This window comes from Varroa destructor, unplaced genomic scaffold, assembly GCF_002443255.2.
Source record: "Varroa destructor unplaced genomic scaffold, Vdes_3.0 BEIS01000003.1, whole genome shotgun sequence".
Classification (NCBI taxonomy): Eukaryota; Metazoa; Arthropoda; class Arachnida; order Mesostigmata; family Varroidae; genus Varroa; species Varroa destructor.
The window spans coordinates 100370-126453 of record NW_019211456.1 but is presented as its reverse complement, the minus strand read 5'-3'; the positions used below and the strand labels follow the sequence as shown (position 1 = coordinate 126453).

The following is a 26084-nucleotide window of genomic DNA, read 5'->3' as shown; positions in this document are numbered from 1 at the left end:
GGATGTAGCTGCATTTCACTTTCTCTTTCTCTCTTAATATCCCAATTATCTCTTTATTCTCAGTTAACACTTGTGGCACCTGGTATCGTTTTCGGAATCAAAAACATTTAATAAAATCGTCTGAACAGCGGTAATAATCAAGTTACTTCAAAAGTATTTTACCGGTTAAGTGGGACGTATATAGGGTTCTCAAGTAGTAAAATAATATTTTGCTAAAAAAAACCGCATTATCTTGTATAGGAGCCAATATACTAGTAATATAACGTTTTTTTATCAATAAATTGTTACGAAATGAACATATATTCAATGTGATCTTTAAACGCGAAATCTTTGGCGCGTTACTCCTGCGAAGTCTGATATCTTTGACCTGGGATATATGCTTCCATGGCCATTCGAAGTAGCGCTTGTGATATCTGGTGTTGCTGATAGGTTATGCTCATAAGACGGACAAACGACTGGCTTTCTACCTGATACGAGACTACCATATGTTAATTTAACATTTAAATCTTCATTGTATAGGATCTTTATTATGTAAGGTCGTCGCCCAGTGCTTGAACCCGAGTACGATTATTAATCAGTTCGAAAAGGATGAGACCAAACAGTAGTTTCGTACTACTACATTTGATCCCGATAATTCTCGTTAGTTCTGGAGTGGAAGAGGGTAAAGATAAAAGTTCCTAAACGCTGCTGTAAGAAAATCGCTGCTATGGCAGAAGAACGGATCAGGCCAATGTGTTTTCTTAGAACTCTTCTATTTTGTGGTTTAAAATGAAGAGCAACAATCCTTTAATTTTCGAGAAATATTTATTAAAGTCTCGTATGTTTTTGTATTAATATAGCCCGCTTGGTAGAATCATTTAGGCCATAGGTAAGTCAGAGATGTATGTATATAACTTGCAAGTTATATGATTATAGGAATAATCATTTTTTGCGAAAAAGCCAACTTCTATTTGAACACTGCTTAAAACTAATTATTTTCGTAAAGAAAACAGATATTAATAATCAAGCGGTTTATTTAAAAAGTATAAATTAGTAACATTTAATTTGTTGGACAACTTGAATAAAACGTCTTATACTGACGAAAGCCGAGCTACTAATGTTCTTTCTACGACTACAAAAAATAATTTACAAGCTTGACTGCCTGCTTGTTGCAATGGGGTGAAAATAAAGAACGAAGCTGTCTGCAACAGAGTCCAAAAATTAACTGCTGTTCTGTTGCAGCGAAACACTAATGCGACTTGATGGCCCTGATTGACTACCGTGCCCTTCTTATCAAAGCTGTTGCAGAGGAAGTGTAGAGGGCTGCTGCGAAGAAAGCTGATCTTGCAGTGCTAAGAAATGATCACTTAGTCGATTGCGATTGCACTCCGCCAACTGTTTGGTACGTTTATGTTCAATATGAGAATGCGTCCACAGTTGAACCCATTTTAGGCATGTTATAACCTCACATGATCCTTGATCAGACTATCTTGCTAATGCAGCTTCTCAAGATACATTGAATACAAAAAGTAAATTATTAATTTGCTTTTTATTATTATTTTATTAAGTATGTCGACGCAAGCTCACTGGCAATACCAGCAGCTATGGCTTCCTTCACGGTCTTGATTTGCCATTGCAATAAGGTCTTGCTCATTCTAAATTTACTTACTGCTTCCCTAATAGCAGAGCCTCTGTCTCTAAGGGACACAACTCCTTCGTGCATGGTCTCGGGCTGCACTTTGCCTCTATCGGTCTTTTCTTGTATGCACGTACCGTTTTGAACAAATGATTACATAACCTTTAACGAAACCGGCTAAAAGAAATGACAAAACTCGAGACAATCGAATGATGTTCCATTGTGCTATCTAATGAATTATAACCCGTGTTCATCACAATAGGAATCATGGTGTGTCAGTTTACGTAAGGTCAATCTAACGGGAATACCTGCCTCGCTGGTCTCAGCACTAGTGTCACGTTATCTTTCCAACCGCAAGAAGGCGCTGTTGTGCGCGCTACCACCCCATCGAAATCATCGGAATGCCCGTTTTCAATTAACTCGCCTCCAAATCATCTACGCATAGTCTTAGCATTTAGTTAACAAGCGTTAAATACTCTTTCTAGATACGTAACATTATAGATTACGTTTTATCCAGTACGTATTACAGTATATTTACCTAGTGCTATGAAGATTATCGGGGCAGTTTCGCGCGTGCAATTCAGTGTCGCCTGTCGAGCTTCTAGTGACAAGTGCTAGTTGGTTTCTCACAAAGGGTGTGATCCCGATAGCTCTTTCACAAGCAACTGGTAATTATAGCGCGCACCAGAGTGGTTTTTACAAGTGATCGTCCGAAGCATAAAATTTAGTGCTGATTACAAGGATTTAGCGTTTAAATGATTTAGGAACATGGCACGCTTACAAAAATGACAGCGTTGGTTAAATATAACGGAACTGCTTTAAACGGGCTTAATATCAACCTTTTAACCGCCTATATGGATCCGCCGGAGACTGAGTCGTGAATAGTTTTTGTCGTAAATTTTATGAACGAACTCCGTGCAGTGCCGTTATCATCCCCTATCTTTGTCTGAAGAACTATTGAAGCAATCTTGAACAGCACACAGGCGCCTCGCAAAACCCTAGTCGAGTTTTGCCGCTAAATTGTTAGTTCTACATTTACAATGACTTATGTAGGCTGTAACAGAAGCCCTGTCATCAGCATTTTCGCGAAGAAGTTATACCTTAAAAGGAGGTCCTCCAGTTGACCTGAGAACTGTGTGCCGAAGAAGGCCTTTACAAGGACCAAGATACTTTGAGCGGCAAAAAGTTACCTAGTTCGTGAAGCTGAGCGTGGCCCATACAAATGGACCTCAACTTCACGCTCGATTAGTCATTGATTTTAAGAAACGACTACACAACAAGCTGCTATTCACCCTGGTAACGATGAGACTAAGTCGGCTTCTGGGTGTCGCTGCTATCATATCGGACGAGCAGCGTGGGTTTCGACGTATCCGATTAGGCATCTTAGGCTTTTTATTAGCCAACATTAAGGCCGCAATTCGCTGTACCCACAGGCTTCGAGGGGGCTTTTGATTGGGTGCAAAGAGACGCCGTTCTGAAGTTCCTGACAGGGGAAGGGGCCTCCACAAAGCTTCTGAAGCTTTTAATGGTTATATTTCAGCAAGACCGAAGAAAAATAGACAATAACTTTACCTTCTTCCAAATCAGACCTCAAGCAGAATAATAACATCGTCTTTCTGCTGTTCGCAGCGCTTTTAAGGGGTTTACGTGCGACAATCGAGGGGCAAAAAATCTGGTGAAGATTATCGCCGCCAAGTTAGCCAAGTTGGTAACAGCCGTTTCCAAATTCAACCTACGGTACCTAAACCGCATATTGTTTTACCAAAACTCGGCTTAATTGCGACTTCTACAAAGATGGTAACGATCAAATTTAAGAAGGGAAAGAAAATTGCTTTTATAAACAAGCTTTCAGTTATGGACTTTTGTCACGTCTACTCAAACAACTGTCTGCTTTTTCGTTAAACGGTAGAAACTTCCTGTTTCAGGTAGCAAGGAACTGAAAAAAACAGCGATAATCTGGCCCTCCATCGAGAACTTCTAACTTCTGTTGGTCCCTATTGCCCCACAGCTGTTCAACTCCAAAAAATAAGCCCAGCAGCTGCCTATCGCATAAAAGTCGTGTAGGAAGGCCTACTTCTTGCAAACTTAGACCAACTAAACTGGCTGAAAGCTGCCTACCTAAAGCGTATTTTCGGATTTTACTTCACGGCACAACATCAACTAGTTTACGTCTTAGTTTAGACACCGTTATTCATCAAGTGCTTAAAACGGCCTCTCGACCCTCCACCTACACTTTCCTTTAATGAATACTATGCTAAATCACCATGTTATAACTAAGGCTTCTATCATAAACTATATGTTCGAATATTTATGAACTTAATGGAATATGGAAATGTGGACAACAATATGGCAGGTGCTAACGCTGCTGTCAAAGGTAGATTTTTTTTTAAGCTATTAAAAAAATATATTATTTCTTATCCTTTGTAATCTGTTTACAAAAATAGGTTTGTACTCAATATTGTTTCTATATAGATTTTTCGGTCTACTTCTGAACAAGTTCGACTAAACAGGGCGTTCAAGAATATTGATGATAAGCTATGAAAGCACGGTCGTTATGATTTCCTCTACTGTGCTTTTAAACTAGTACGCTGAGTCAACTCCAAGCACCAAACACGATCTTAGAAATCCAGGAAGCATAATCATTATTTTTAGCAGATTAAAAAGTAAAAGCAGTCGTTCAAAGCACTCTGTATTACTGCAGTGATTCTGGTTAATCGCAACTTGGCTTTACTTTGGCTGAAAAAGTGTAGCTTTGGTACAATCCAAACCCCAATGTAAAATAAGTTGGCTATTTCACTTCTTTATAGTTCAATAAAAATTCAATAAAATGCAAAAAAACTCAGGTATCGCAAATAGCCTCACTTTCTGAGACGTTGTACAAGCAAAAATATAGTAACGTAAATTGTTATTTTCAAAAACCTTTCCCTACTACCAGCAAGCGTTCCTTAGCACGCACGACGTGGTTAAAATGACTACATCTATGAAGCAGATATTTTGAACATCACATTCAAGGATACCAGCTCACACGTAAAGTTAATTTATGTAAATTAATGGTCTTCTGTAAATTTTATTTTCTAATTTAATGTTATTTTGATGCAACCTTTTTTGTTATTATATGTAAGGTGTACTATTAGAAGCGATGTAGAGCAAGCAGAGAACAGGTTACAGGAAAGAGCTCCGCTAGAAGCAAGTTCCTCCAGGAGTATCCGCATGTAGACCTTTGTCCAAAAATGCATTTTCTATTGATTACTTACGTCTGGGCAATGAGCAATAGAGCTGAAAAGCGGCTGACAGCAGGGAGTGCGCCGTATCTATACTGTGAAAACCTTATCATGATATATATATATATCCCTTATATTCACCGTGTTGTCACTGGATAAGCGAATATCACGTAACTCAAATGTAGCTCAATCAAGTATAATTAGAAAAAATGTATCCACTGTTAAAATTGTAAAAACATTTAACAGATTTATTTTCATATTATTGCAACTTCTATTATAGCTCTTTAGACTGCCATGTCAACAGTATAGCATATTATATCTATTGGTGCAAGCGTAAAACGAAAAAAAAAATATTTTCAAGCTACATGTCCACTATATATTTTTTGTCGATAGGAAAACCTTTTGAGCATTCTCGAAAAGTTGTACAACGTTTCAAGAAAGCAACTCTGCAGGATTGCGGATTTTTTTAACCCCCAGCATGGAAGGTTGAATAACTTGTCTGAAAGCCATTGGATTACACGGTGTTCCGAACATCTTGTTCTTCATCGGATCTTAATCTTATCACATATAACTCGAACTCCGCGATGCTAAACTAGTCAAATTTCTGGCGCAATCTATACGAATGTGTTTCAACTTTCCAACAGACCTCACTATTGTTGCGTAGTTTGCTTCCAGGACTTGTCAAGATATGGAACCTGGTATTGGAATTGTTCAATTGTCTATTATTTAAATTTATCGAGTATCGATAAATTTTAATACATAAAGTGTTAAACCCTGTATTGAAGCTGCATCGCCTGGCATGTCCCTAAAATTGAGATAGTCAATGGTATGTCTATATATAGGCGATACTAAGTAAATCTTGAGCGCAAACTAGTAGAAACTTATAGGTTAGATTAGGTTAGGCGTTACTTGGGTCCTCGGATCGAAAAATGTTTCTTTCTACTAAGTTAGTTAAAGAATTGTCAACACAGTTCAGGATCATGCGAAAAAAATAGAACCCGGCGGCTGATACTAAGAATGGGAAGATAACGAAATTGGAAACAATTATTTATTTTATTAGCTAAAATTTTGGTATCGAGTCAGCAACTCAAGAGCAGCTTAGGGATCTTTATGTGATGTAGGGACAATATGTGAAGGTCAAATATAATACCTCGTTTACATAAGCCTGTTTTTATTATACGTATTAGCACAATGCTTGCACGATAAGCGTCTGGCAGATACTCAACGTATAATTACATATCTTGAATAGAGTGAACCTTCCTTCATTTATGAGTATAAATAGGAATTGTTTTATTAGTTGACAAGGTTAGAGTGGGTCATTCAAGTATATATATATATATAATGAATCTAATTCTAAATGAGCGTTATTGGGAAATTATATAACACTGCTTGAATACTTAAGGCATTGATCGTGATATTAGCTAGAGAAAACGTACTAAGTTATCGCATTTTTTCGTCAACACTGTGCTTATTACTGTTCTTAATTACGTTGTAATGAATCCTTTTTAGCATAACTTAGTTAAGCCGGAATACCTTAGGGAACTTCACGATTTGCGAACAGTTTGCAGCAATCATGGATATATGCGTTACAGCAACGTCGTGCTAAGAAGTTCTATGCCGTTTTATTAAGATACTCATCGTGTCCATATTTTCTGTGTGTGGAAATTATCTACACTTGTATGCCTTTTACCTGCATTTGTTCCCAGAAAGCTCTGACTAATAATTAATCCTCTCATGCTTACTAGTAGCGCTTATTGATCTTTATGCTGAGTATATGCAAATATAGAGTTCTGCACCTTTGGCATACCAACTTTATTCCAGTGTTTGATATATGAGTTACACATTCAAACGGCATCACGATAAGAAAAACCTGTTTAAGCTGGCGAATAAAGATTTGATATAAAAAGATTTCATGAAGACCGGTGAGTTTCATATACTGCACGTAGACATTCTGCACTTTTCTAGATCTACGAAATTCAGATTGTGCGGACGCATAAACCTATAGGCCGTGCGTCGCGTTACCATACATTTCTGCATGAATCGAAGAGCAGCTGCAACATAATTTTGGTTTAGTTCTAAAAAACATCATCACTTTCAGGTTGGGTCGTGTTTCTGAAACTGGATGAGTTCAATAATTTGTAGTTCTAACCAAATCGTGTCGCTTGCTGTTAAATTTATCGGAGAAATTCAACAACCCGCCTAAGAAAGAATAAAATACACGCAGCTATAAGAATGCGACCTTGTATTAGAACTGATAGCGCGCCAATACATTGAAAATACTCTTGATTAAAGTAGTATCATTCAATCCTAAATATAAAAGCAAAAACAATGACTTCTTAGTATCGCCAGCCAGCTTTCCTCGGTGGCTGCAACGGTCGGTGGACAAAATCGTATAGTATTATTTAGTCACCTACCCATGTGTGATGTATTCAGGCTATTTCAGAACTGGCCGTAGGTAGGGCTTAGATCGCTCCATTGGCCAGCCTGTGGCATTATCAAGTTTTTTTAGGGAAAATTTGCTTTATTTGAATGTATTGCTGAATACGGTGATCGGTTAGGACCCTTCCTTTAGATACCACAAATAGTAATCGTAAGGAAGACAATAATACCAAGTTCCGTACCTTAAAGGCCGTAGTTCTACAAGAACATGCACAATCATTATCGCTATTTTTGATTCACAAGACAAAAGTGATTTTCAATCTATAGAAAAATTATGAATCACGTATGCTCGTAGACATTTTACTCTGCTGAAATTGAATTCCATAAGTATAGTTCGTAATGTACACATGCGATCTTTTGTAGATCAATGTACTGTTGTAGTTTTGAAGTGCTGTATGGGCAACTCATTGCTAGTATAATTTGAATGTTAAGTATTCTGGGGGTTATTATCATATTATTTAATTTTTAAAATTCCTTAGCAACTTCCATCGGAAAAATGGCCACCATTGAAATCGATAGTAATATAATTTCTGGTTTAATTTCTGGATTAATTAATTTGATTTGATCCGTAAAAAACATCTGATGAGATAATAATGTGATTTTGCCTACGTGATTAACCATAATGCATATTTTAGACGCGTGCAAAATAGTTACAAGTCTCTAAGCTCGACATTGAGTCGAAGCTGACATTGAGTTCTCTGTTTTTTCAAGTATCAACATCTCTATCGAAGTGAATTTGCTAAAAATACACCCCTCATACTCATACAGTAACCAAGTTTAAGAAAAACATTTATCATGAATTATTTGTATCTTACTTGGAAAGATTTGCTGTTAACGCTCTTACCGATAACAACGATAACAGCCGCATTCAAAAGCTGGGAATTTCTAATCACATAATTTAACGCCGTACATGGTTCACATGTATATTGTGTCTTGTTTCACCCTACCGGTAACCCGTTACCTCTTGTATACGATTTGCTTATATACGATGAGTGTTTACAAGTGAAGACCTATTTATATATGAATATCGCTAAAGAGTGCCAAACCAATCAATCTATAGGTGTGGGTACAAAATGTCTAAATTCGCTAAATTGTGGTATTGTAACTTGTTAAGTCCTGTCACGTTCATTTCAAAACAATTGTATCAGCCTGACATGATAGTTAGATGTACAGACAGAAAACATCTGAGTAAATATGCTCAGCAATTTGTCACTCTCTTTTTCTTCGTGGGCTGTTATGTGCCTTTGACTGCGGATCGCATGCAAACTGCAGATACGGAACGTGTGGTTTATGACCAACATTAAAGCTAAATGATAAATAAGCAAGCTCTTCATTTGGGTCGTCATTCATCCGTGAGACTAGTAAGCGTCCAGTTCTTCAGAGTATGTAACAGTAAATGTATTATTGCAGGGAAAAGCATTATCGAGCTTTGCGGAATGTCTTCCTAAAAGCGAAACTGAAGTCTGTTCCTAGTTCTCTGACGATGCCAGAGTTTCTTATGTTTTGAATTAAGCTTCTGGCAATCAATCGAACAGAAATGTCATAACGCGATTAATTAGAGCATTTGCTTTTATTACACTTTTTTACACTAATTCCATAATCTAATAATAAAACACCATTTTGATGAGTAAATTACTGCAAAGCGGATTACTTAAATGATTTATTACCTATTTCTGAATCTAGTTTTATTAATCAAACAACTTTTTATGTGCATATAATATTTTAGTTCTGGATTTTCCACCTTTAGGTAGCCAATATATCTTGTTTAAGTAATTGAGACCTGTCTGTTCTGCTGAGAAATACTAGTATTTTGAAATTAGAAAACGAGCCTTATTTTTTTTTAATAGTACGCTGATATCCAAATCGACGACATCGTAAAGTCCCCATCGATGAGAAGACAGGGCCGCAGATATAGTTTAGATGTAGATGTAGCTCATTCACGTAAAATAGAGCTATTGGGAATAACTAGTTTTCAAAAAAACATTTTGCTTTATGGCGACCCCCTGAGATGTCAAACATAAAATACAATAATGTTTTTATATAATAATATGTGCGCTAAATTACGAATATTTTGGGTAACTTTGTGCACTTTTCTTGTACGCTACGTTTGTAACACTTACGTCTTGTCTAATCATGCAGAGCATCTATTGGGTAACTTAAGACCAGATTATTCCATCATAACGATTGGAACGCAACTGACGTTGTCTTCCAATTGCCAGCAAGAAAAATCCGTCAGCTAAGTGTAATGTTGGCCGTTTCAGTACACTCACACCATATGATAGAGTTTGCACGTCCGAAGTCAACACGCACAATTCGACGGTCGTAAAAGGTCTTATACTAAGGCTTTAATGTGTATTCTCCTTTGATTTGCTCTTTTAGCCGGGTACAAAGAGTTATATTCGACCTACCTCGCGAGGCTTGTTACTGCTACCCATCAATGGCCACAGAAATTTTCAGAGCGATAAATGGCGTCCCATGAGAACAAAATACACCCGATTCGTGTCCAGCCTTGAAACAACCAGCCACGAACTTGTAAGCAACACGAACATAGATAGCACTTATTTTACAATGGGAATTGACGATCGAGGACTTGCTAATTCTGCTAAATTACGTCATCTTCTTATTACGGACTCAGTTTATAATTTCTTTTTCGCATCGTTGTTAAATGTTTACTAGCAACGATTTGCGCATAAACGTCTCATGGCTTTGATTATTTTTTGCAGCTAGCTGATATGAAATTGTGTCGAAGTAATGACATCGGTGTCATAAATATCTTTTTTGAGCCATTAATATTTGATTTTAGTTGAAATTTAAAATTTTCTCAATTATTTTTTAGAGCGATGTGTTTTTATTAAGTTCAGCTTTTAAATTTTATTATTTGGGGTATAGTCCAGCGATATCAAAATCAGCATGGGCATTCATTCGAAAAAGGCCGGTTTTTGGCTAGAGCTTTGTAGGTAAGCGTACCAGAGATAAAGACGATATAACAAATGGGACACATGATCATTCATCATCAGGAATTCGTTATAACGAGGGTGCTAAAACGTGTTCACACTCAGCATTGGTTCGCTCTCATTTAATAAAACGTTTTAAAGTTTATGTGATAGTGTTCTAACGGTCTCCTACACTTAGAATGAGTTATTTGTCATTTCATCTACTGCTCCTGAATTTTATAGCAAACAAGTTGACTCGGACTATAAACATCGACTCTGTCTCAAGCCGATGCCTTATAATAAATCCCCAATGTTGTGATCAGTGTTTTGTTCGACAATATTTTCTAGCCGTACTGTATTAGTAACAGACCTTCACTGATATGCGTGCAGTAAATCAATTTAGGGCCCGAGAAATTTAGATTTTACTGCTTATGTTTAATAGGCACTGCTAATTAGGCAAACTATGTTCAATGCTTTGACAAGCTTTAAACCTTATAATAAACAGCATTTTTACTTACGTGGTCTTATCCATTCAATGTATGCCAGAACGTTGTTCCAAATAGACTCACAAGTTATCTAGATAGGAATAACTTTGACTTTACTCCACTGGCCTAATCATAAATTTAAAAGCTCCTTCAGTAATCGTTGTAGTTGTAAAAAACTGCATCTCTAGGTAATGGCTTCAAAGGAGTCCAACTTCACTTGGATTGTTATAAAAACTGGATTATTTGGCTTAAGGAAGTCTATGCACTTTATTTCACTTTTTATTTACTCAACCAGTGTTTGCTTAGCCCGCTAGATAGGCCAATCTTTGCATTATGACACTTTAACAACAGGCGTCGGGTATGTGCTACCACATCAGCAGAACGGAGCACGTCAGTAGGTGCACATATTCGAGAAAAGCACATTTTATCTGTAGCATTTATCATTATAAACTACGTTCTACAAATTAATTGTCAGTGACCTCAATTGTTGTTGGTTTGTTGTTGTTTTTTTTTTTTTTTATAAAAGCAAAAGCCAAAGTTGTAAGGAACATAACTGATTTGACGATGAATTAATAAATTAGACTAGAAACATTTGTTATTTGGTTTATTTTTTTGCCATTCAGCTGCCAATAGTGATATTTAATTTCCTTAAGTGGTATGGAATAAGCAAATGAAGCAAATAATAAAAGTGTAATTTCAGAAATAGTACCTAACTAGAGAGCAGCACCACTGTATTCTGGCATTACAGAACTTAAGCTAACCTAGATCGTCATTAATTGAGTTTACTATTTATTTTTATTTAGCTATTTAGCACTCGTCGATCCTATCTAATTCAGCATTGTGTCGGTTTTAAATGGACACCGCAGTTTTCTTCCGATTTCTGACATTTCCTAATCGAAGAGTGTGCTTATTCCAGCGTGTGGTATATCATTGCACAGAACAGCGCCGCGTGGGAGGCATAAGTCACCTAGCGCTTTAAAGATATTTATGATCAGTGTGATCCTACGTCAGGTTGTAGATTACTGTTGTGATGTCTTTCCCGAACCCCTTTTTGATTTCCGGTATTGATCTTCTAGTTCGGACAGCGACCCTAGCTGTATCTGCTCACCCGTTTTCAGACTTTTTTCCACTAGTATCGTGTTGAATCAGCGCTTGATTTGGTTACATCTCTCCCCGCTTCCCGACCATAATTTCTGACGGCAAGGACCATAATGATATTATGGAATGCTCCACGCACCTGGATGGTGAGCACCCGCTGTGCTTTCTTTAGATAACTTTTAAAATTTCTATATAACTAAGTGCTCTCTATAATAATAAAAATAATTTTTATCTCTTCATTATGAGTCTCACCGAAGTGGGCCTCGCCGGACGTATCTGCAATTTTTCGAATGAACCTATGAAGCGGCATGGCAACCATACCAGTAGCACTTAAACTTAATAAAAATGATTTTGTTTTCCTTAATATTAATAATTGGTAATATTCTTCGCCAACTCTAAGATTAAACAAGCGTCGCAGCACGCTTGTTAGTTATGGTTACCACCGCAAGGCACTAGAGGGGTATGTTTCAGTCACCTAGACCACGTCGCATTTTTGTTAGACTTTAATTAAGCCTTGTTTCCAGGTGCTTAGATACCTTTTTTGTTTGAACTGAGTGTCTTTCCAGGTTTATGGTATGGTTGATCATTTCTTTTTGCCAAAAGGCAGTATGGATCCCGTCCTCTTGAAACGAGCTTCATTTTGTACTTGCCTATCCAGTTTGTCAGTTTGCCAATGCTGTATTTGATTAATTCTCCCATTTCCTGTTAATCTTTGCAGCGATCATCAATACTAAACAACCTGTATAGACTATTACGTTTTCAAGTATAAGCAGCCTGATTATTTTATCGTAGGCTAGGTTAAGGCTAGTTTTCGGATAAAAGCCTGTAGCCGTCCTCCGCTTAGATCCTTCAGTCGCTTTGAAAGATTCTTTTTTTCTCCGCCTGTTGAACATCAGGCCCTCGTTCACTGAGTTAAAAGCTGTAAGAGAACCTAAATGAGAATTCCGCGAGAAATCCGGGCCGTTGTGGTCACATAGCTTTTACTTATGCCAAGCTGTAACGTAAAACCCGGCGTTCTTATTAGCTATACTGAAAAAAATGCATGCGTGCTGTTGCTGGTTGAGCATGGGACCTATTTATGGTGCAAAAAATATCCATACCGTTGCTGGACCAAAACAACACGATAATTATCTACTATTTAAAATGTCTGAGTACATTAAACAATAGACCATACGCAGTCGCTCTCACTTCCGATCTCTGTTAGTGTACCCTTGGCGAACCAGTTTTCTCATACATTCTTAAATTTGAACAATAACAACGAGCAATAACGATTTCAGTGCGTAAAAATATAGTCCTTGGATAAAGATAAAATCGTTTGTAGTACAAAATGACGTTTGAACATTGCATTCATTTCGTAAATATGAATTCACCCTGGTCAGGTAGAGGATAAAAACAACTTCATTACGGTATCTCATAGGAACACATTTTTGGCGACAGTTCTGGGTAAAGCAGAGAAAATATTCTGGGATAGCTAGGATGCCATGTTTCTTAACTAAATCAAATAGGAAAACCGAAAAATGTGGTGTCTATTACACTGTTCTTTAGCACGAGAACCGAACAATAGATGGACAAGGGTATCTGAACAAGAAAGTAAATCAGTCGATTTCGTACGGTGCGACCAAGGCTGAGAACATGCTTATGATACGTTGTGCTGAACCAAGTTAGTTGGTTCCACTTTGCAGAAAAAGTCCTCCCATATGATATCTATATTGCAGGCAGGCACTGGGGCTATTTTGAGTTCGAATAGCTATAACACAGTAGCGACTAAGAGCAGATGGAAATTCCTGGTAGCAGAGATTTCTACGACAGTCTTTTTGCACCGCTTAGTGACGTGGCATGAAAAGATTTTACCATAGAACAGAAAAAGTCGCTTGGGGTAGGGCGGATTGTTTCCGTAGGTGTGGGGCGACCCTGCGATGGAAAGCGCGTCTTGAGAAGCAATTCGCCCTGTTCTCGTGAATTCCATCACCACCGTTTTTGACAGATTCACAGTTAAGCTGAGGCCTACTGAGATTACATGCAGCGTAGCTAACACCTGCTAACCTTGAAAACAGTTTTTTTCGTAGATAACTAGCTCGTCGGTGTACAAAATAATGTTCGCAAATTTTTTTCGGACTTCCGATTTTCGCTCGTATATCCTTCAGGGCACCGAGAACAGTAAGGAACTGAAGTTACCCCTTTGCACGAGACCTGTAGTTTGAAAGAGGGGAAAAGTTCTATCATCTCTTAATCCCTTTTAACCTGGTCTCCGTGAAGCATAACCATTATAAGCTATAGAATATTTATAGGGACTACCTCCTCTGTCAGAAACCCGAGAACGACGTCTTTAGGCAGCAAATTGAAAATCGCCTTGAAATGCACGAATGCAGCGGGTAATGGGTGCGTCCGCCTAGCCAATGAGTACTTTTGCTAAGTCTACGGTAGACATGTGAATTGTTAAGGTTACTACTTTACACGGGTTTGGCTGGTCTTATCTAGATTTCCCCTAATAGAACTAGAAACGGTATGGTAACAACATGCCGTAATAAATATTTGCGAAGGCTGAAAGTTAATCCGGTGGTGGTCATATGTTCAGGGTTACGATCACAAGGCACCAAAAGATATGCGAATTAGCTACCAAGACCCGCCGCTTTTCAAACTACATAAGTCAAAAAAGCCTTACTCCTTATCATGGTTGATTGATTCCTTCGAAAGCCGTTCTGTTCGTTTGAGGTGACACAAGATATATCTAAAAACCGACTTAGTCTTTCCGTTATGAAGGAGGCCAGCAGCTTATGAGGCACACTTTTTTTTAAATGCCGCATCACAAAGTAGATGGGTTGGAGCTCCCTGTAGCTTTCGGATGGCTCAGAGGCTATAGCCTTTGACCACTGGGCAAAAAGGACGCCCTATGTATAAAGATAAATGAAGTGATTATTTCATAATAAATTGCACGTCGATATCTGTCTGCTGGCTCGCTCAATTAGTAAATGAAGATAAAGAGTATACGTCATAATTGTTGCATTATGCCATAATCTCGAAAAATTGTACTACGTTAACGTACCGTACGTAATATGTTAGTGCATGGGTGTAGTCAATAGTCTTACCATTCTATAAATTCCTGTTTGTAATCTACAGTGACATTTTGCAAAGGTAATTTATGGGAGCTGAGGCAACATTTACAGAAGGCAAATTACAAAACAATGTAAAAATACATTTACAATAAATTAGTACGAATATATTCAACAGCGGCATTTCTGATATTATCTGACAAACCAGATATTGCGCGTTCCCAGTGCCTATGTAATTAGCTCCTGTATCTTTTGAAAAGTGGAGAATTTTACATTTGATCCCACTACTAATAAACAAGTTCACAGTGAGGAAAATGCTACGGCACATAGAGTCAGATTAATTTTAGTTTAACTTTACATTGTGTCAATTCACTGCTTAATTGCGTTTGTTTAACATGAATAATACGCCGCACATATTTCCGGAATTGCTCGCTATAGCGACAATGGTAATACTACTAATAGAAGGGGGTTTGTTATCACAGGCGTTCCCACAGGAATCCTTACAGAAGATTCAAGTTCCATGCGAACGCAGAAGCTTGCTTTTTTTTTTTTTATCTCGCTTATAGAGGATACTGTCCCATTAGTTTACTAAGGATCTTTTAGAATAGTGCCCATAACACATACCGATTATTAATGTAGTTGTAGTAAATTAGTCAAATTTTACTTTGCTGATAACAGAGTACCTCAGCAAGGCTTTTGGGTGACAAGTCGTAGCTTTAAGTTGCACTGACTAATAACTGACTGTGACGACACCTGAGACCTATACCAATTTTCCCGTCGGTTTTCTTTTTAGGTTAGGCTTGGTCGGCCGCACAGATGTTAGATGAGGCAATATATAAACGTCTAGGGTCAGCATCATCAATGTTTATGTCCCCTGACGAATTGACTTTTCGCTAAATTGAAGGAAGCAAGGGTTATTGGATAGGTAGTGCGTCGTGTCTGGCCACGTTACGTTCAAAACAGAGTTAACAGCCTCGGAAGAGCGGACCCGTAACATGTAGCTTTTATGAATCAAACGAGCTGTGACATGTAGGGCTATTAAATATCCTAGAAAACCCATTCTAGACCTACAATAGTATTGCATTTCATGCAGGATAAGCGAATCGTAAAAATAAGCAAACGACAAGCAGGCCAGATGATATACTCAGAGAACATATTATATGTAGTGTTCAGCAGCTTATTTCATCAAATATTCGCTGTATGCAATAGCACACTTTTTGCAAAGCTATGTGTTTGTGCTGTTTGTAAATTCGCTATAGACTTTGAGAGCATGCTAAAGTCTTTTTTGCTGTACAGAACAGTAGCACGGACTATGCAAGGCGGTACGTTTGATGTTGAAGGCTATATTGAATACAATCGATGTGAGCTAATACAGGTGTAATTTGTGCTGTTGCTTGAAATATATACCCAAAAACGACACAAGGCGGAGCTAAAATATTCTAGATCTGATATTGGCGAAATGTTTGCAACACGCTACAGGCAACATTACTTTTTCAAACAAAAAATGCAAATGACTGGCTAGCCATATGACTAATATTCGCTTCGCAAGTAGGTACCCGTATGTGCTGCTCATTTGAGAGACTGGTTAAAGAATTAAATATACGTCAGTCATATATATATAGGCCCTTAGCAAAGCGACTTTTGTCTGGGATGCTGTTGCAAGGCTTATCTATTAGTATTTACGGAAACTACAAATGTACCTTAACTGGAAGAATAACCCTAATTGCAGCCTTTTTGGGCGTAAAACGCGCCTACAATTTCGGGAACAGGATGAAATAGCCAGAAATTTTGATTACCGGATTGGGTGACCCGTGGATAGGCCTTCCTGTAGAGCCGTTTGACTACAGTCATATTTTCATTGAAATAGCAAGAGTTGACACCTGTCAGTTGAAATCATGTTCCTAAGTTTCATTTGGTAATTAATGCCGATGTAGAAGAAATTTAAATATGACCTATTTATTGTCACTAATATGATATGGATATAGTGCTAGAAGAAAGGTAACAACGTTCATGGGACTGGTAGAATGAGCAAGAGAACCTTTGCAAAGTTAGAGGAATATATTTGAGCTCATAAAACGAAGAGTGCGTGTATCTACAAATGAAATACTAATTGATACTGACACTTTCTTTTTCTAAAAGTATCGAAAAAGCTTGTATTAGAGGGTAGAAATTATATAGACGCCAATGATATGTTATTAAAGTAAAGAATTACAGAAAATCATGGTATACATACATATATATATATATACCATGTATGTGAGAGTAACATATATTAATGCATTAGTAGTAATCGCAGAGTAACTACCCTTTGTTTGAGTGTAAATTTTGAAACGTTTACCCTCAAACATAAGGAAGCTGTCCGTTACACTATTGGAGTCAGTTTGTAGAAAGAAAATTGTGTGTACAGGTTTTAGAAGAGCTTTACACATAATTTGAAGCTGATAACATAGCAGCAGAAACACAAAGTAATCAGCACGTAGAGTCATCTTCTTCACTTCTTAAAAAAACATGTTCTTTATGCGGATTAACAAAGTGAGTTAACAGTAGACGTTGCCCCTCATGCTAGTAGCACTTCAACAGTAGTTAACAAGTAAGCCAATGAGAAACGAAATCTCGAATTCCGAAATGTCTTTACGAGAGTATGGTGGAGCTCACATACATGAAGTCAATATATACAATATAAATTATACACATTAACTAGATGCACGTAAACAAATTTTTATCTACAATAGCTTTTTAAATAGTTTTAGCAAATTATTTAGTACTTCGAACTATTCCGAACTATAAAAGTATTCTGAGCGATAACCATCTGCTGCTGCTGCTGCTGCTGCTACTAACGATTAGTAAAGTAAACAATCAAAGTGTTTTTAACCGCGACTGACACTGCCTTTACTCCTTGCATCTTTAATTACCCAGTATTTAAACTGCGAAATACTACTACGCGGGTCATACAGCAGAAAGCTTTCAGCCTAGCTGGGCCTATTTCAATTTATCGCCAAAATCTGATACATATTACTTTATGCCGTGCCGCTCATACCATTAGCGGTTTGGTATCCTGTCTCTAATTGTATCAGTAGGATATGGACGTACGATAATTGTGGACTCATGGTTGAAAAGGTGTGCAAGACGTGTTGTTTGTTATAATGGTTCCGGCCGCCACCAATATCCGCGTATTTTTATTAAGGTTATGATCGCCACCATTAATACGCAAGTGTTCATTTACGCGTAAGAGTCGGTACACGTAATGCATGGTCACGGTCGCTATCACGATTAAGCTAAGTGGGATTAAAACCAAAAAAAAAGCTACTCATACATAAAATCCCGTTGGGTCTCCAGATGAATTAAATTCATGCTACGATTAGCTTAATGCGGTGCAGAGCGTACTACCATCTACCCTGGCGAACAAAGACAAATACAAAAATGTAATAAAGAAGCTGCCGCTAAACTATATATCCTATTTTTTTTTTAGATATGCTGTGTCTGCCAAGCTGTTACAATTGTATCATTCAGCGGAAGTACAACGAACCATATATCTAAACTTTCCTAGTATCCTGAGGATACCTTTTCTGCCGCTTGCCACGACGTCGCATCATTAACGCATACGACGAAAATTTCACCGAATATGAAATGTGCGGTTGATTGATTGTTTTAATCGTTAGCCATGCATATACAACAAATAGCGATTTTTAACGAAGTTGAGTATTGTACCATTTACAGAAAATTTTGGATACATCATATATTATATATATATACACAACACGACGGTTTGTGTGGGGTTATCGCCATGAAATCTTATTAGGGTCACATACGCGAAGCCACTATTTGCAACACACACAATATAAATTAACTAAATATAAGCAGATTACAATAGCCTTTACAACAATTTTATCCAATATAGTTCCAATTATATTTTTATCAGAACAGTTTGCAGTTATTCAAAGTCTGCACAATTCAAATCGGCCAATCTTCATACGCCTTGGCCATATATGGTCCCTATTCTGCCACATATTATTTCTCATTATATGCAATCTAGGAATATTTTCCTGCAAAAATGACCGTCTTTGTAAGGCATAAAGAAAGTATGTTTTGTAGAGGAAAGCTGATGAGCGGTGTTGATTACCATTTTAATTAGTACCGTTCCAATAGATGTCGAAACGTATTTTTCATCGACAAAGGCTAAACGCCCGACTCAGGTCACTAGCTCTTTAAAAGCGGTATTAACGACCAAATACACGTTCCTTTTCAAACGTCGAATGTCGGCCTCACGCAGAGTTTAGTTCTCATGTTGAAGGAGCTTGTTGTAATGACAGACCTACACTTAAATGATAGGCATCACTTCAGTTCGCTCACAGTCTATTTCGGTACGAATTAACAATGGGATACGTTTCCAAAAGAGTCTTTAGATAATTATTACGCTTAGCTATTAATGTCGAAGGTTCCTTTTTTATAAATTCCTGCTGAATTTGCAAGAGCTTATCATGAACACGTGCTATTTTTGCGAAAACATGAATACTGTCGACAACAGCTTGTTATGGTCTCAGTCCAAGATTACAGTTGTACCGTTTAGAGGCTGCGTTTTATGCAGACAAATTCATCGATGTACGCGTTTGCGTCACTTATCGAAATTTTGGCTTTCATCTTCAGCTGTTTTGCCTAAAGTTTCATATGCGTTATATTTGCTGTGTTCTCTCACGACGTCCAGGAAGATGCACAGCATAAGTTATGAATATGTACAAAATTTGTCAGTCATCTCATGGCCAGGTGGGTTCCGTCTTTTTTTTTTTTTTTTTTTTTTTATCACCGACTGGTTGTCCACTTCTATACTGGAGAGGTGTTCTACAGACAATCCAAACCTTTATGAAAACGTAATTATTATCGCCGGGAGATCCTCGGCCCTTCCCTTTTCATGAGTCCACACTTGAACAAAAGTGAGTGCTCAACAACCAATAACTACGGCCTCAAAGGTCCTACAAAAAAAAGACAACGCACTCGCCCTTCAAAAAACTGAGCAGCTCCGTGTTCAACCTCTTCACGGTAGTATCGCAGTCATATCCTGTCATTTGAACGATGCTCTTGGGTTTTAACAGGGCTTGCACATCGCCTTCGCCTAGATCTAGCAAATAAGGGTAAGTCTCGTGAGCAAATGGCAGACACCGCCACATTCTCATCGAAACTCAAAAACTTTGACTCAGTCGAATATATTTTCATATGGTATTTCTCATACCGCTTCGTAAGTGGCGACAGAAACCATAATGACGTTTGGTAATAGCACATACTCCAGTGTTATTGGATTTCTAAAAATACCAGTTGTTGCCAATGTGATATTTACTAGCTGGAAGTATGAGGAAATTCAACTCGGTAACAAATGGTCGCCCTGAATTATCGCTAATACAACTTGAAGTTGAAATGTGAAAAACCAGTGCAAGGTATTTCAGTCACTTCCATGCCCCTTATCTTGCACTGTCGCATCTTAGAGGCTTTATTTTTTAACGCTTCAACATTACTCATATTGCCTAAACGATTAACCTAAGTGTTGCAAAGTGTTTGAATCGTAACTGGTTAACAACAAAATAAAAGTCCACAAAGATGTCATCGCTGATTGCATAACTTACGCAGATTTTACATTCGCGCCTATACGAATAGCGATGGTGGCATATCGGCAACTAGCAGGCAGTGAAAACTTGTTTCTATGCCCAGCGCAACAAGCTGTATCTTGTTATTAGTAAAAGAACGATAAATTGATAACTAAAACTTTGATATGAGATAGCGTCAATAATACAGTAAACAGGTTAGTTTTTCGTAATCATCGAAAGCAGTCGCGAGTCTTGTGCGAGAAAGATTAAGCAACGTTATCGATAGTCGCCCATGCTAACACAAAGCATGGCGATCGGAACTCATGTGATGCCACCTTAAATCAGCCTCACCGTACGCTTTAATCGTTAAAAAATCGCCAACGTATTGCAGCGTTAAGGCTTTAAAATAGGAAACATTTTCTTCCCTGAAGCAGTACGTTAGCGTCGACTGATTGAGCCTGCAACCATACTAATTTATGCGAACGTGTCATGTCTCATCCTATGATCAGACCATTTTTACGTATATCTTTCCGTAGTTCGAAATAGCACTACGAAAGGTGCTGTTTTTGGCGATGTGCCTCAAATGATTGCTGACTGAGTAGCACAAATTTTCTTTCACAAGAGATTGGTTTATCGCAACGCTTCTTATATAACGCGTTTTTTAAACACTTTACATAACTTGTATCTATTTGAGCAGGGCACATAAATTTCTCGGACTCTAACCGGTATCTGTAACGGTTACGTCACGCTTATTTTTTTCGTAAAAGTCTTCGAAATTCACATGACTTAGGAACAAGTCGTAGGTTAGGAACAACCCATAAGAATACAGTTATCGCTTTAAATACGACCACGTAAGGGAGGACCGCTGCACAAGTCTTGTACGTTCAATACAGAAATGCATTGGCATATTTGTGCTCTAATATGTTACGATGCGCTTTCATGACTCTAACAGAATCTCAGGGAAATGAATGTGCTTGTTCCTAGGCTGTGAAATCAAAGTCACTAGCTTTAATTCGGTGCAAGTGTTGGCGGCTCAATTACTCAGGGTAGCATAGCATTAACTACTTGGTTTCTCCTGAATATGCTCTCGAAGTCACACGGAGAGTCGCTTCAGGTTGTGTTATTCTAACACAAAACAACATATATCCTAACTATGGATTTATGATGTTGGCGACAGAGGGGTCCGTACCACATTACGCGATTATGAACATCACAATGAGCTGCAGATACGGTAAGACCTTGATCAGCCAGCGCTGATCAGTCACACGAAATATATTGTGATACTTAATGTACTAGGCAGCGAAGAAATTCGTCCTAGGTCGTCGCTGTGCCCAATTATTAAGGGTCGAAAACGGCTATGGCACTGAGGGATTGAGCCCCCCATATGAGAAAAATGTTAGTGAACGCCATTTACACATGACTTTTATGCAAATATCGATCACTGGTAGTTATTTCTAAGCGGATTTGTATACATTTTTAAGAACTATTAATTATATTAAGAACTACTCTTATTTGAATGTTTGTCTTTTAAATCAGTAGGAAAAATATTTTGCGTATTATAATAAATGTAATCTAAATCCATTGCGTCTGAATAGATTAGACCTTCAAATTGTGTAAGCTAATATACACTCAAACTGACATTGTGACTTGACGGTCGTGTCATTTACGGCCATTGTGATTGTTATTACCATTATTACCATCGTCCTTGTTGCCGTTATTATTATAATTATTGCTTTGTATCATGCAGCTATGCTGCATATAAACACTTCGCCTGGTGGAATCCAAAAAAGCGAACGTTGCCGTTTTTCTATACGACCTATATCCCTTTTACAGGTATACGATGTCAACTGCTCCATGTCGTACGTGTCGAGTATTTTGGGCTATTCACTTCGTAGAATAAGTTTCATCGTCCCCAAATAGACTTCATAACTCTGATGAACGGTATCGCTGGGCTTGCTTTCGGTTCCACGCATACATTGCTGTCTATGAGAAATATACATACGAAACCTGTACTTGGCAAGGTGGTTGATACCTACTACAACAAATTAACCTTTTTGTATTAGTTTTTTTTTATATATATAGCATTATCTCAGCTGTTTTATTTTCTAAACAATTCTTATATGTATATTGCTTAAGCAATACTTTGTAATAGAGTATCCGGATCAATTTCAAAAACGAAGCTGCTTAAACGAAAAACGCGCACCATTTATTATGTATTGACTAAAGCTTTCTGTATCTAGGTAACCATGTTGCCTTTCCCTCATGTGTGCCCAGGGCATGGGTTTTACCAACTCACATTAAAGTCTTTGAGAGCCTACTATGATTAATATTTGAGGGTTGATCTGAACGGACAATTTTGCATACTGCAACCTTATCTACGGTATGATTAATTACTCGATTTTTCTTATTTATCTCAAAAAAAAAATTTAAAAAAAGGGGTGTGTGAGCATCGTTTCAGTCAGAAGTCGGTGAATATTCACACTTTAAATAAATATGCTGTATTGATCCAGCTCAAATTTAAGGAAGTTCTTAATAGATTTCGAACTTTAAAAAATGCAGAGTTTTTGTATTTCATTTCAAAACATTATATATATATATATATTTTTTTTTCGTTTTGATTGTTTTATATTTCACACACATCAAAAGCATTATGTTAACATATTTAAAAAAAAAACTTTTTTTTTAATTTTTAAAAATTCACTATGGAGCCATGGATCCGAACTATAATGCCGGAGTATACTGAAGTTATAATTACCACTTCTAAATGGTTTTGAGAAAGAACTAGTTTTGCGTACAGATGTTATAATTTCAGCATCACAAAAACTAGTCGATGTTGTTTCTAAGGCTGCTAATGTTTTAGACATGATTCGTCGCTGAAGTCTGTTTCATAGTTGCAGAATTCTGATCGTATGTCTAGAATTATCTTCGATGATGGGGAATTCTTAGGATACTACTAGGTGAAGCTGCAGACCTCGTCTCGCGTCGGTTTTGTTCTTAAGCATGTCTTACTTTTACCTGTGTAGGGGTATAGGGTTAACTATATCTGTCATAAAACTAGTGGCCAGTTGTCCACTTGACTAACTGAGTGACACTTGACCACGTTGACCTAATACCTTTTATTATGATACAGTTTAAAAATCACGTACCCCAGTTTTCGCAGAAATACACATTTGCGTATTTGATGGTGTATTAATCCAGCTCTAACTAGACGATGATGCGACGTTGTTTTAAATGTAGAACATTAAAAATAAACTACTGCACTTGGTTCACGACCGACAGAGTCAATATTACGTTCTATGGAAAAAAAGAAACTTTGTGCGTCTTTTTACTTATTGGCTCCAGCTTATGCGCAGATCTTCTCAAGATGAAAATCATCGCGCGAAAAATGACGACCTAGAAAAAAAATAAGTCTTATAGCAAAAAAAGCAACCAGTCAGGATCGATGTGGGGACGGACGCTGCTGCAACGAATGCGTTGGTTTTGCTCGAGGCCTGCTTTGCCATGGATTCGTTTCACCAATCTGATTCGTTGATGGTCTAACATAAACTATAGTAGTACAAAAACCCTGCTTTTTCCAGCTACTTTATCGACCTATTTTAATGTTGATGAGTTTGATTTGCATTTCGCCTACTCAAATATAGCCTTCAATTGCAAGCCTATACCATTTTAGTTAGTACATTGCATATCTTATCAACTCGTTCTGAAAAGTTACCAAATTAGAATCGCTCCCCCGTTTGAGCGAAAGATGTATTTGTACAGCGAAATAATTTCAACAGATGTGGTGAATGATCCGTCAATAGCAAGCGATGTAATCAAGAATTACTTTTTTAGTGCCAAAAATTTAAATTACCAAAAATGGATCAATTTTCTCAGGTTAATATTGAACCTTCAGAAAGATCAGATATAAACCGTGGCGTTGGTTCATATCTGATCCATTTCGAAAAATCCTGATAAGACATACCATATTACATGGTGAAAACATCAAAAATCTAACGTAGTGGTTTAATGTTGCATCTATTTTGTAGAGTTTCAAAAAAACACAACTTTTGAATAAAAATATTTCGTGAACTCTTTACGGCTCCCAAGCAGTTCGCAAAAAGACGACCAATTTTTTTAAATTAACGCCACGTTATATGAAAAAATGTCTCCGAACCGAAGAACAGTATCCATCTAATCTATTCCATTTTGCGAGAGACTATTTCCAGCATTAAACTCTAGCAATCCCTAAAAAAATCAACCTGATCCGAGTACGTCAAGTAGTCAACACAAGGGTCACACAGATAGACGGATACTGACTTTTAGTAGTATATTAGGCGGACCCGCAGGCTTGCTTCCGCGCTTCCTTTTTCATTGACTCAACTTATCTATCCCTTAATCTAGCTTCATCAATATTACACTTAATGAACTAAAAGATAATCCACAGTTATTCCATTGCAGTCATATTGTGTTACCCATTAGCCGCCGGCAGCTATTTGGACAGCCTGTCCTAGTATGTAGAATATTTAGTGTTCCTGACTGACTCGAGTTCCGAGACGCACGTGACTAGGTCCGAAAATCAAGTCGGCCTTTAGCACTAAACGCCTCAGTTATTAGAGAGCTAATCAACTGATTCTGCTGTACCAAGGCTTAAATTTGTCAAGAAAATTTAAACAACGTTTTATGCTTCTCATTCAAACATTCTATCTATACCGACGTCAAGTGTTTTGATTTCTTTCCACCAGAAGCAATTGCACATATTAAATCAACTGATAATGTAATAAACGTTTCGATATAAAATCATGATACGTTTCGGCTTGTCAATGAATAATGACACATGTTGAATGGAAACATGTTTAGGCATATTGATTATGTTCTTAGGACCAATATTTCAGAAATGCTTCATCTTTTGTCAAATTCCTATTTAACAATAAATATTTGCATCTATTGATGGGGCTTATATTTTTTTAAAATATAATAATATATATATATAAGGTGGTAATATGTTGTAATGTGTAATAAAGTGGTATTTTTGTTAGAGTAAGTGCTTAAAATATATATAGATTATATTCTTCACAAAAACATTCAACTGAAAGGTTTCTCAACTTGTGTTGGAAATTACATTAAAAAAAAAAGCGATTTTTGCGATTAGTAAATTAGTGAAAAAGGTTATTTTACCTAATTTTGCCTCTGGACAGTCACAGACACTTTAGACCACTTTCTAAGCGTCATCTAAATGTCGTTCGTTTGTACGTACTATTTCGTGCGTCTTAACAAAGTTATATTGGAGTTTCTTGATACGTTTGTTCCTAAGTATTGTTGTGAAGAAAAGAGGTCGAAGTAGTGTAAAGTCTTGTTATACTCTATCAGCTTGCCCCGAAATTAGGTTAGCGCTTAATCGTTCTGGCCGTCGGCGATTGAGAGAGTCATATTACGCGTCCACACGTGAAATGGGTGGGCTAGTTTGGCCGTCAACAAAATGACCACAAATAGATAACGAAACATACGTAGCATTTCGGTGGTGGCCATCGTCTAGTTCCAATATTTGTCGCCAAGGAGGAGCCCCTTCTAAGAGCAATATGATCTGTGCTGGTTACTTTCAATACGTTAAATGGTCTCGGACATAATTGAGCCAGAAATGCAGATAATAAATCTCGTTCCAACGGGGGTCAGCTCTGTAGATGAGGCCGACAA

The 26084-nt window shown here is 37.5% G+C and overlaps 1 protein-coding gene across 29 annotated transcripts in view; it reads left to right on the top strand.

The window, feature by feature from the left end:
• LOC111246826 (G protein-coupled receptor dmsr-1-like) overlaps nt 1-26084 on the top strand; it is a 77380-nt gene that overhangs the window by 10880 nt on the left and 40416 nt on the right. For 18 of the 29 annotated variants that reach the window (XM_086982931.1, XM_086982923.1, XM_086982925.1 and 15 more), the window contains 2 exons: nt 1222-1381; nt 9655-9807. The exons of 4 other annotated variants lie outside the window; for them this stretch is intronic. The gene's annotated coding sequence lies outside the window, so the exon portion shown is untranslated. Of the gene's footprint in view, nt 1-1221; nt 1382-9654; nt 9808-11769; nt 11938-26084 lie in introns of all 29 variants that reach the window. 7 more of the 29 variants (XM_022797065.2, XM_022797063.2, XM_086982930.1 and 4 more) reach the window with 3 other exon arrangements.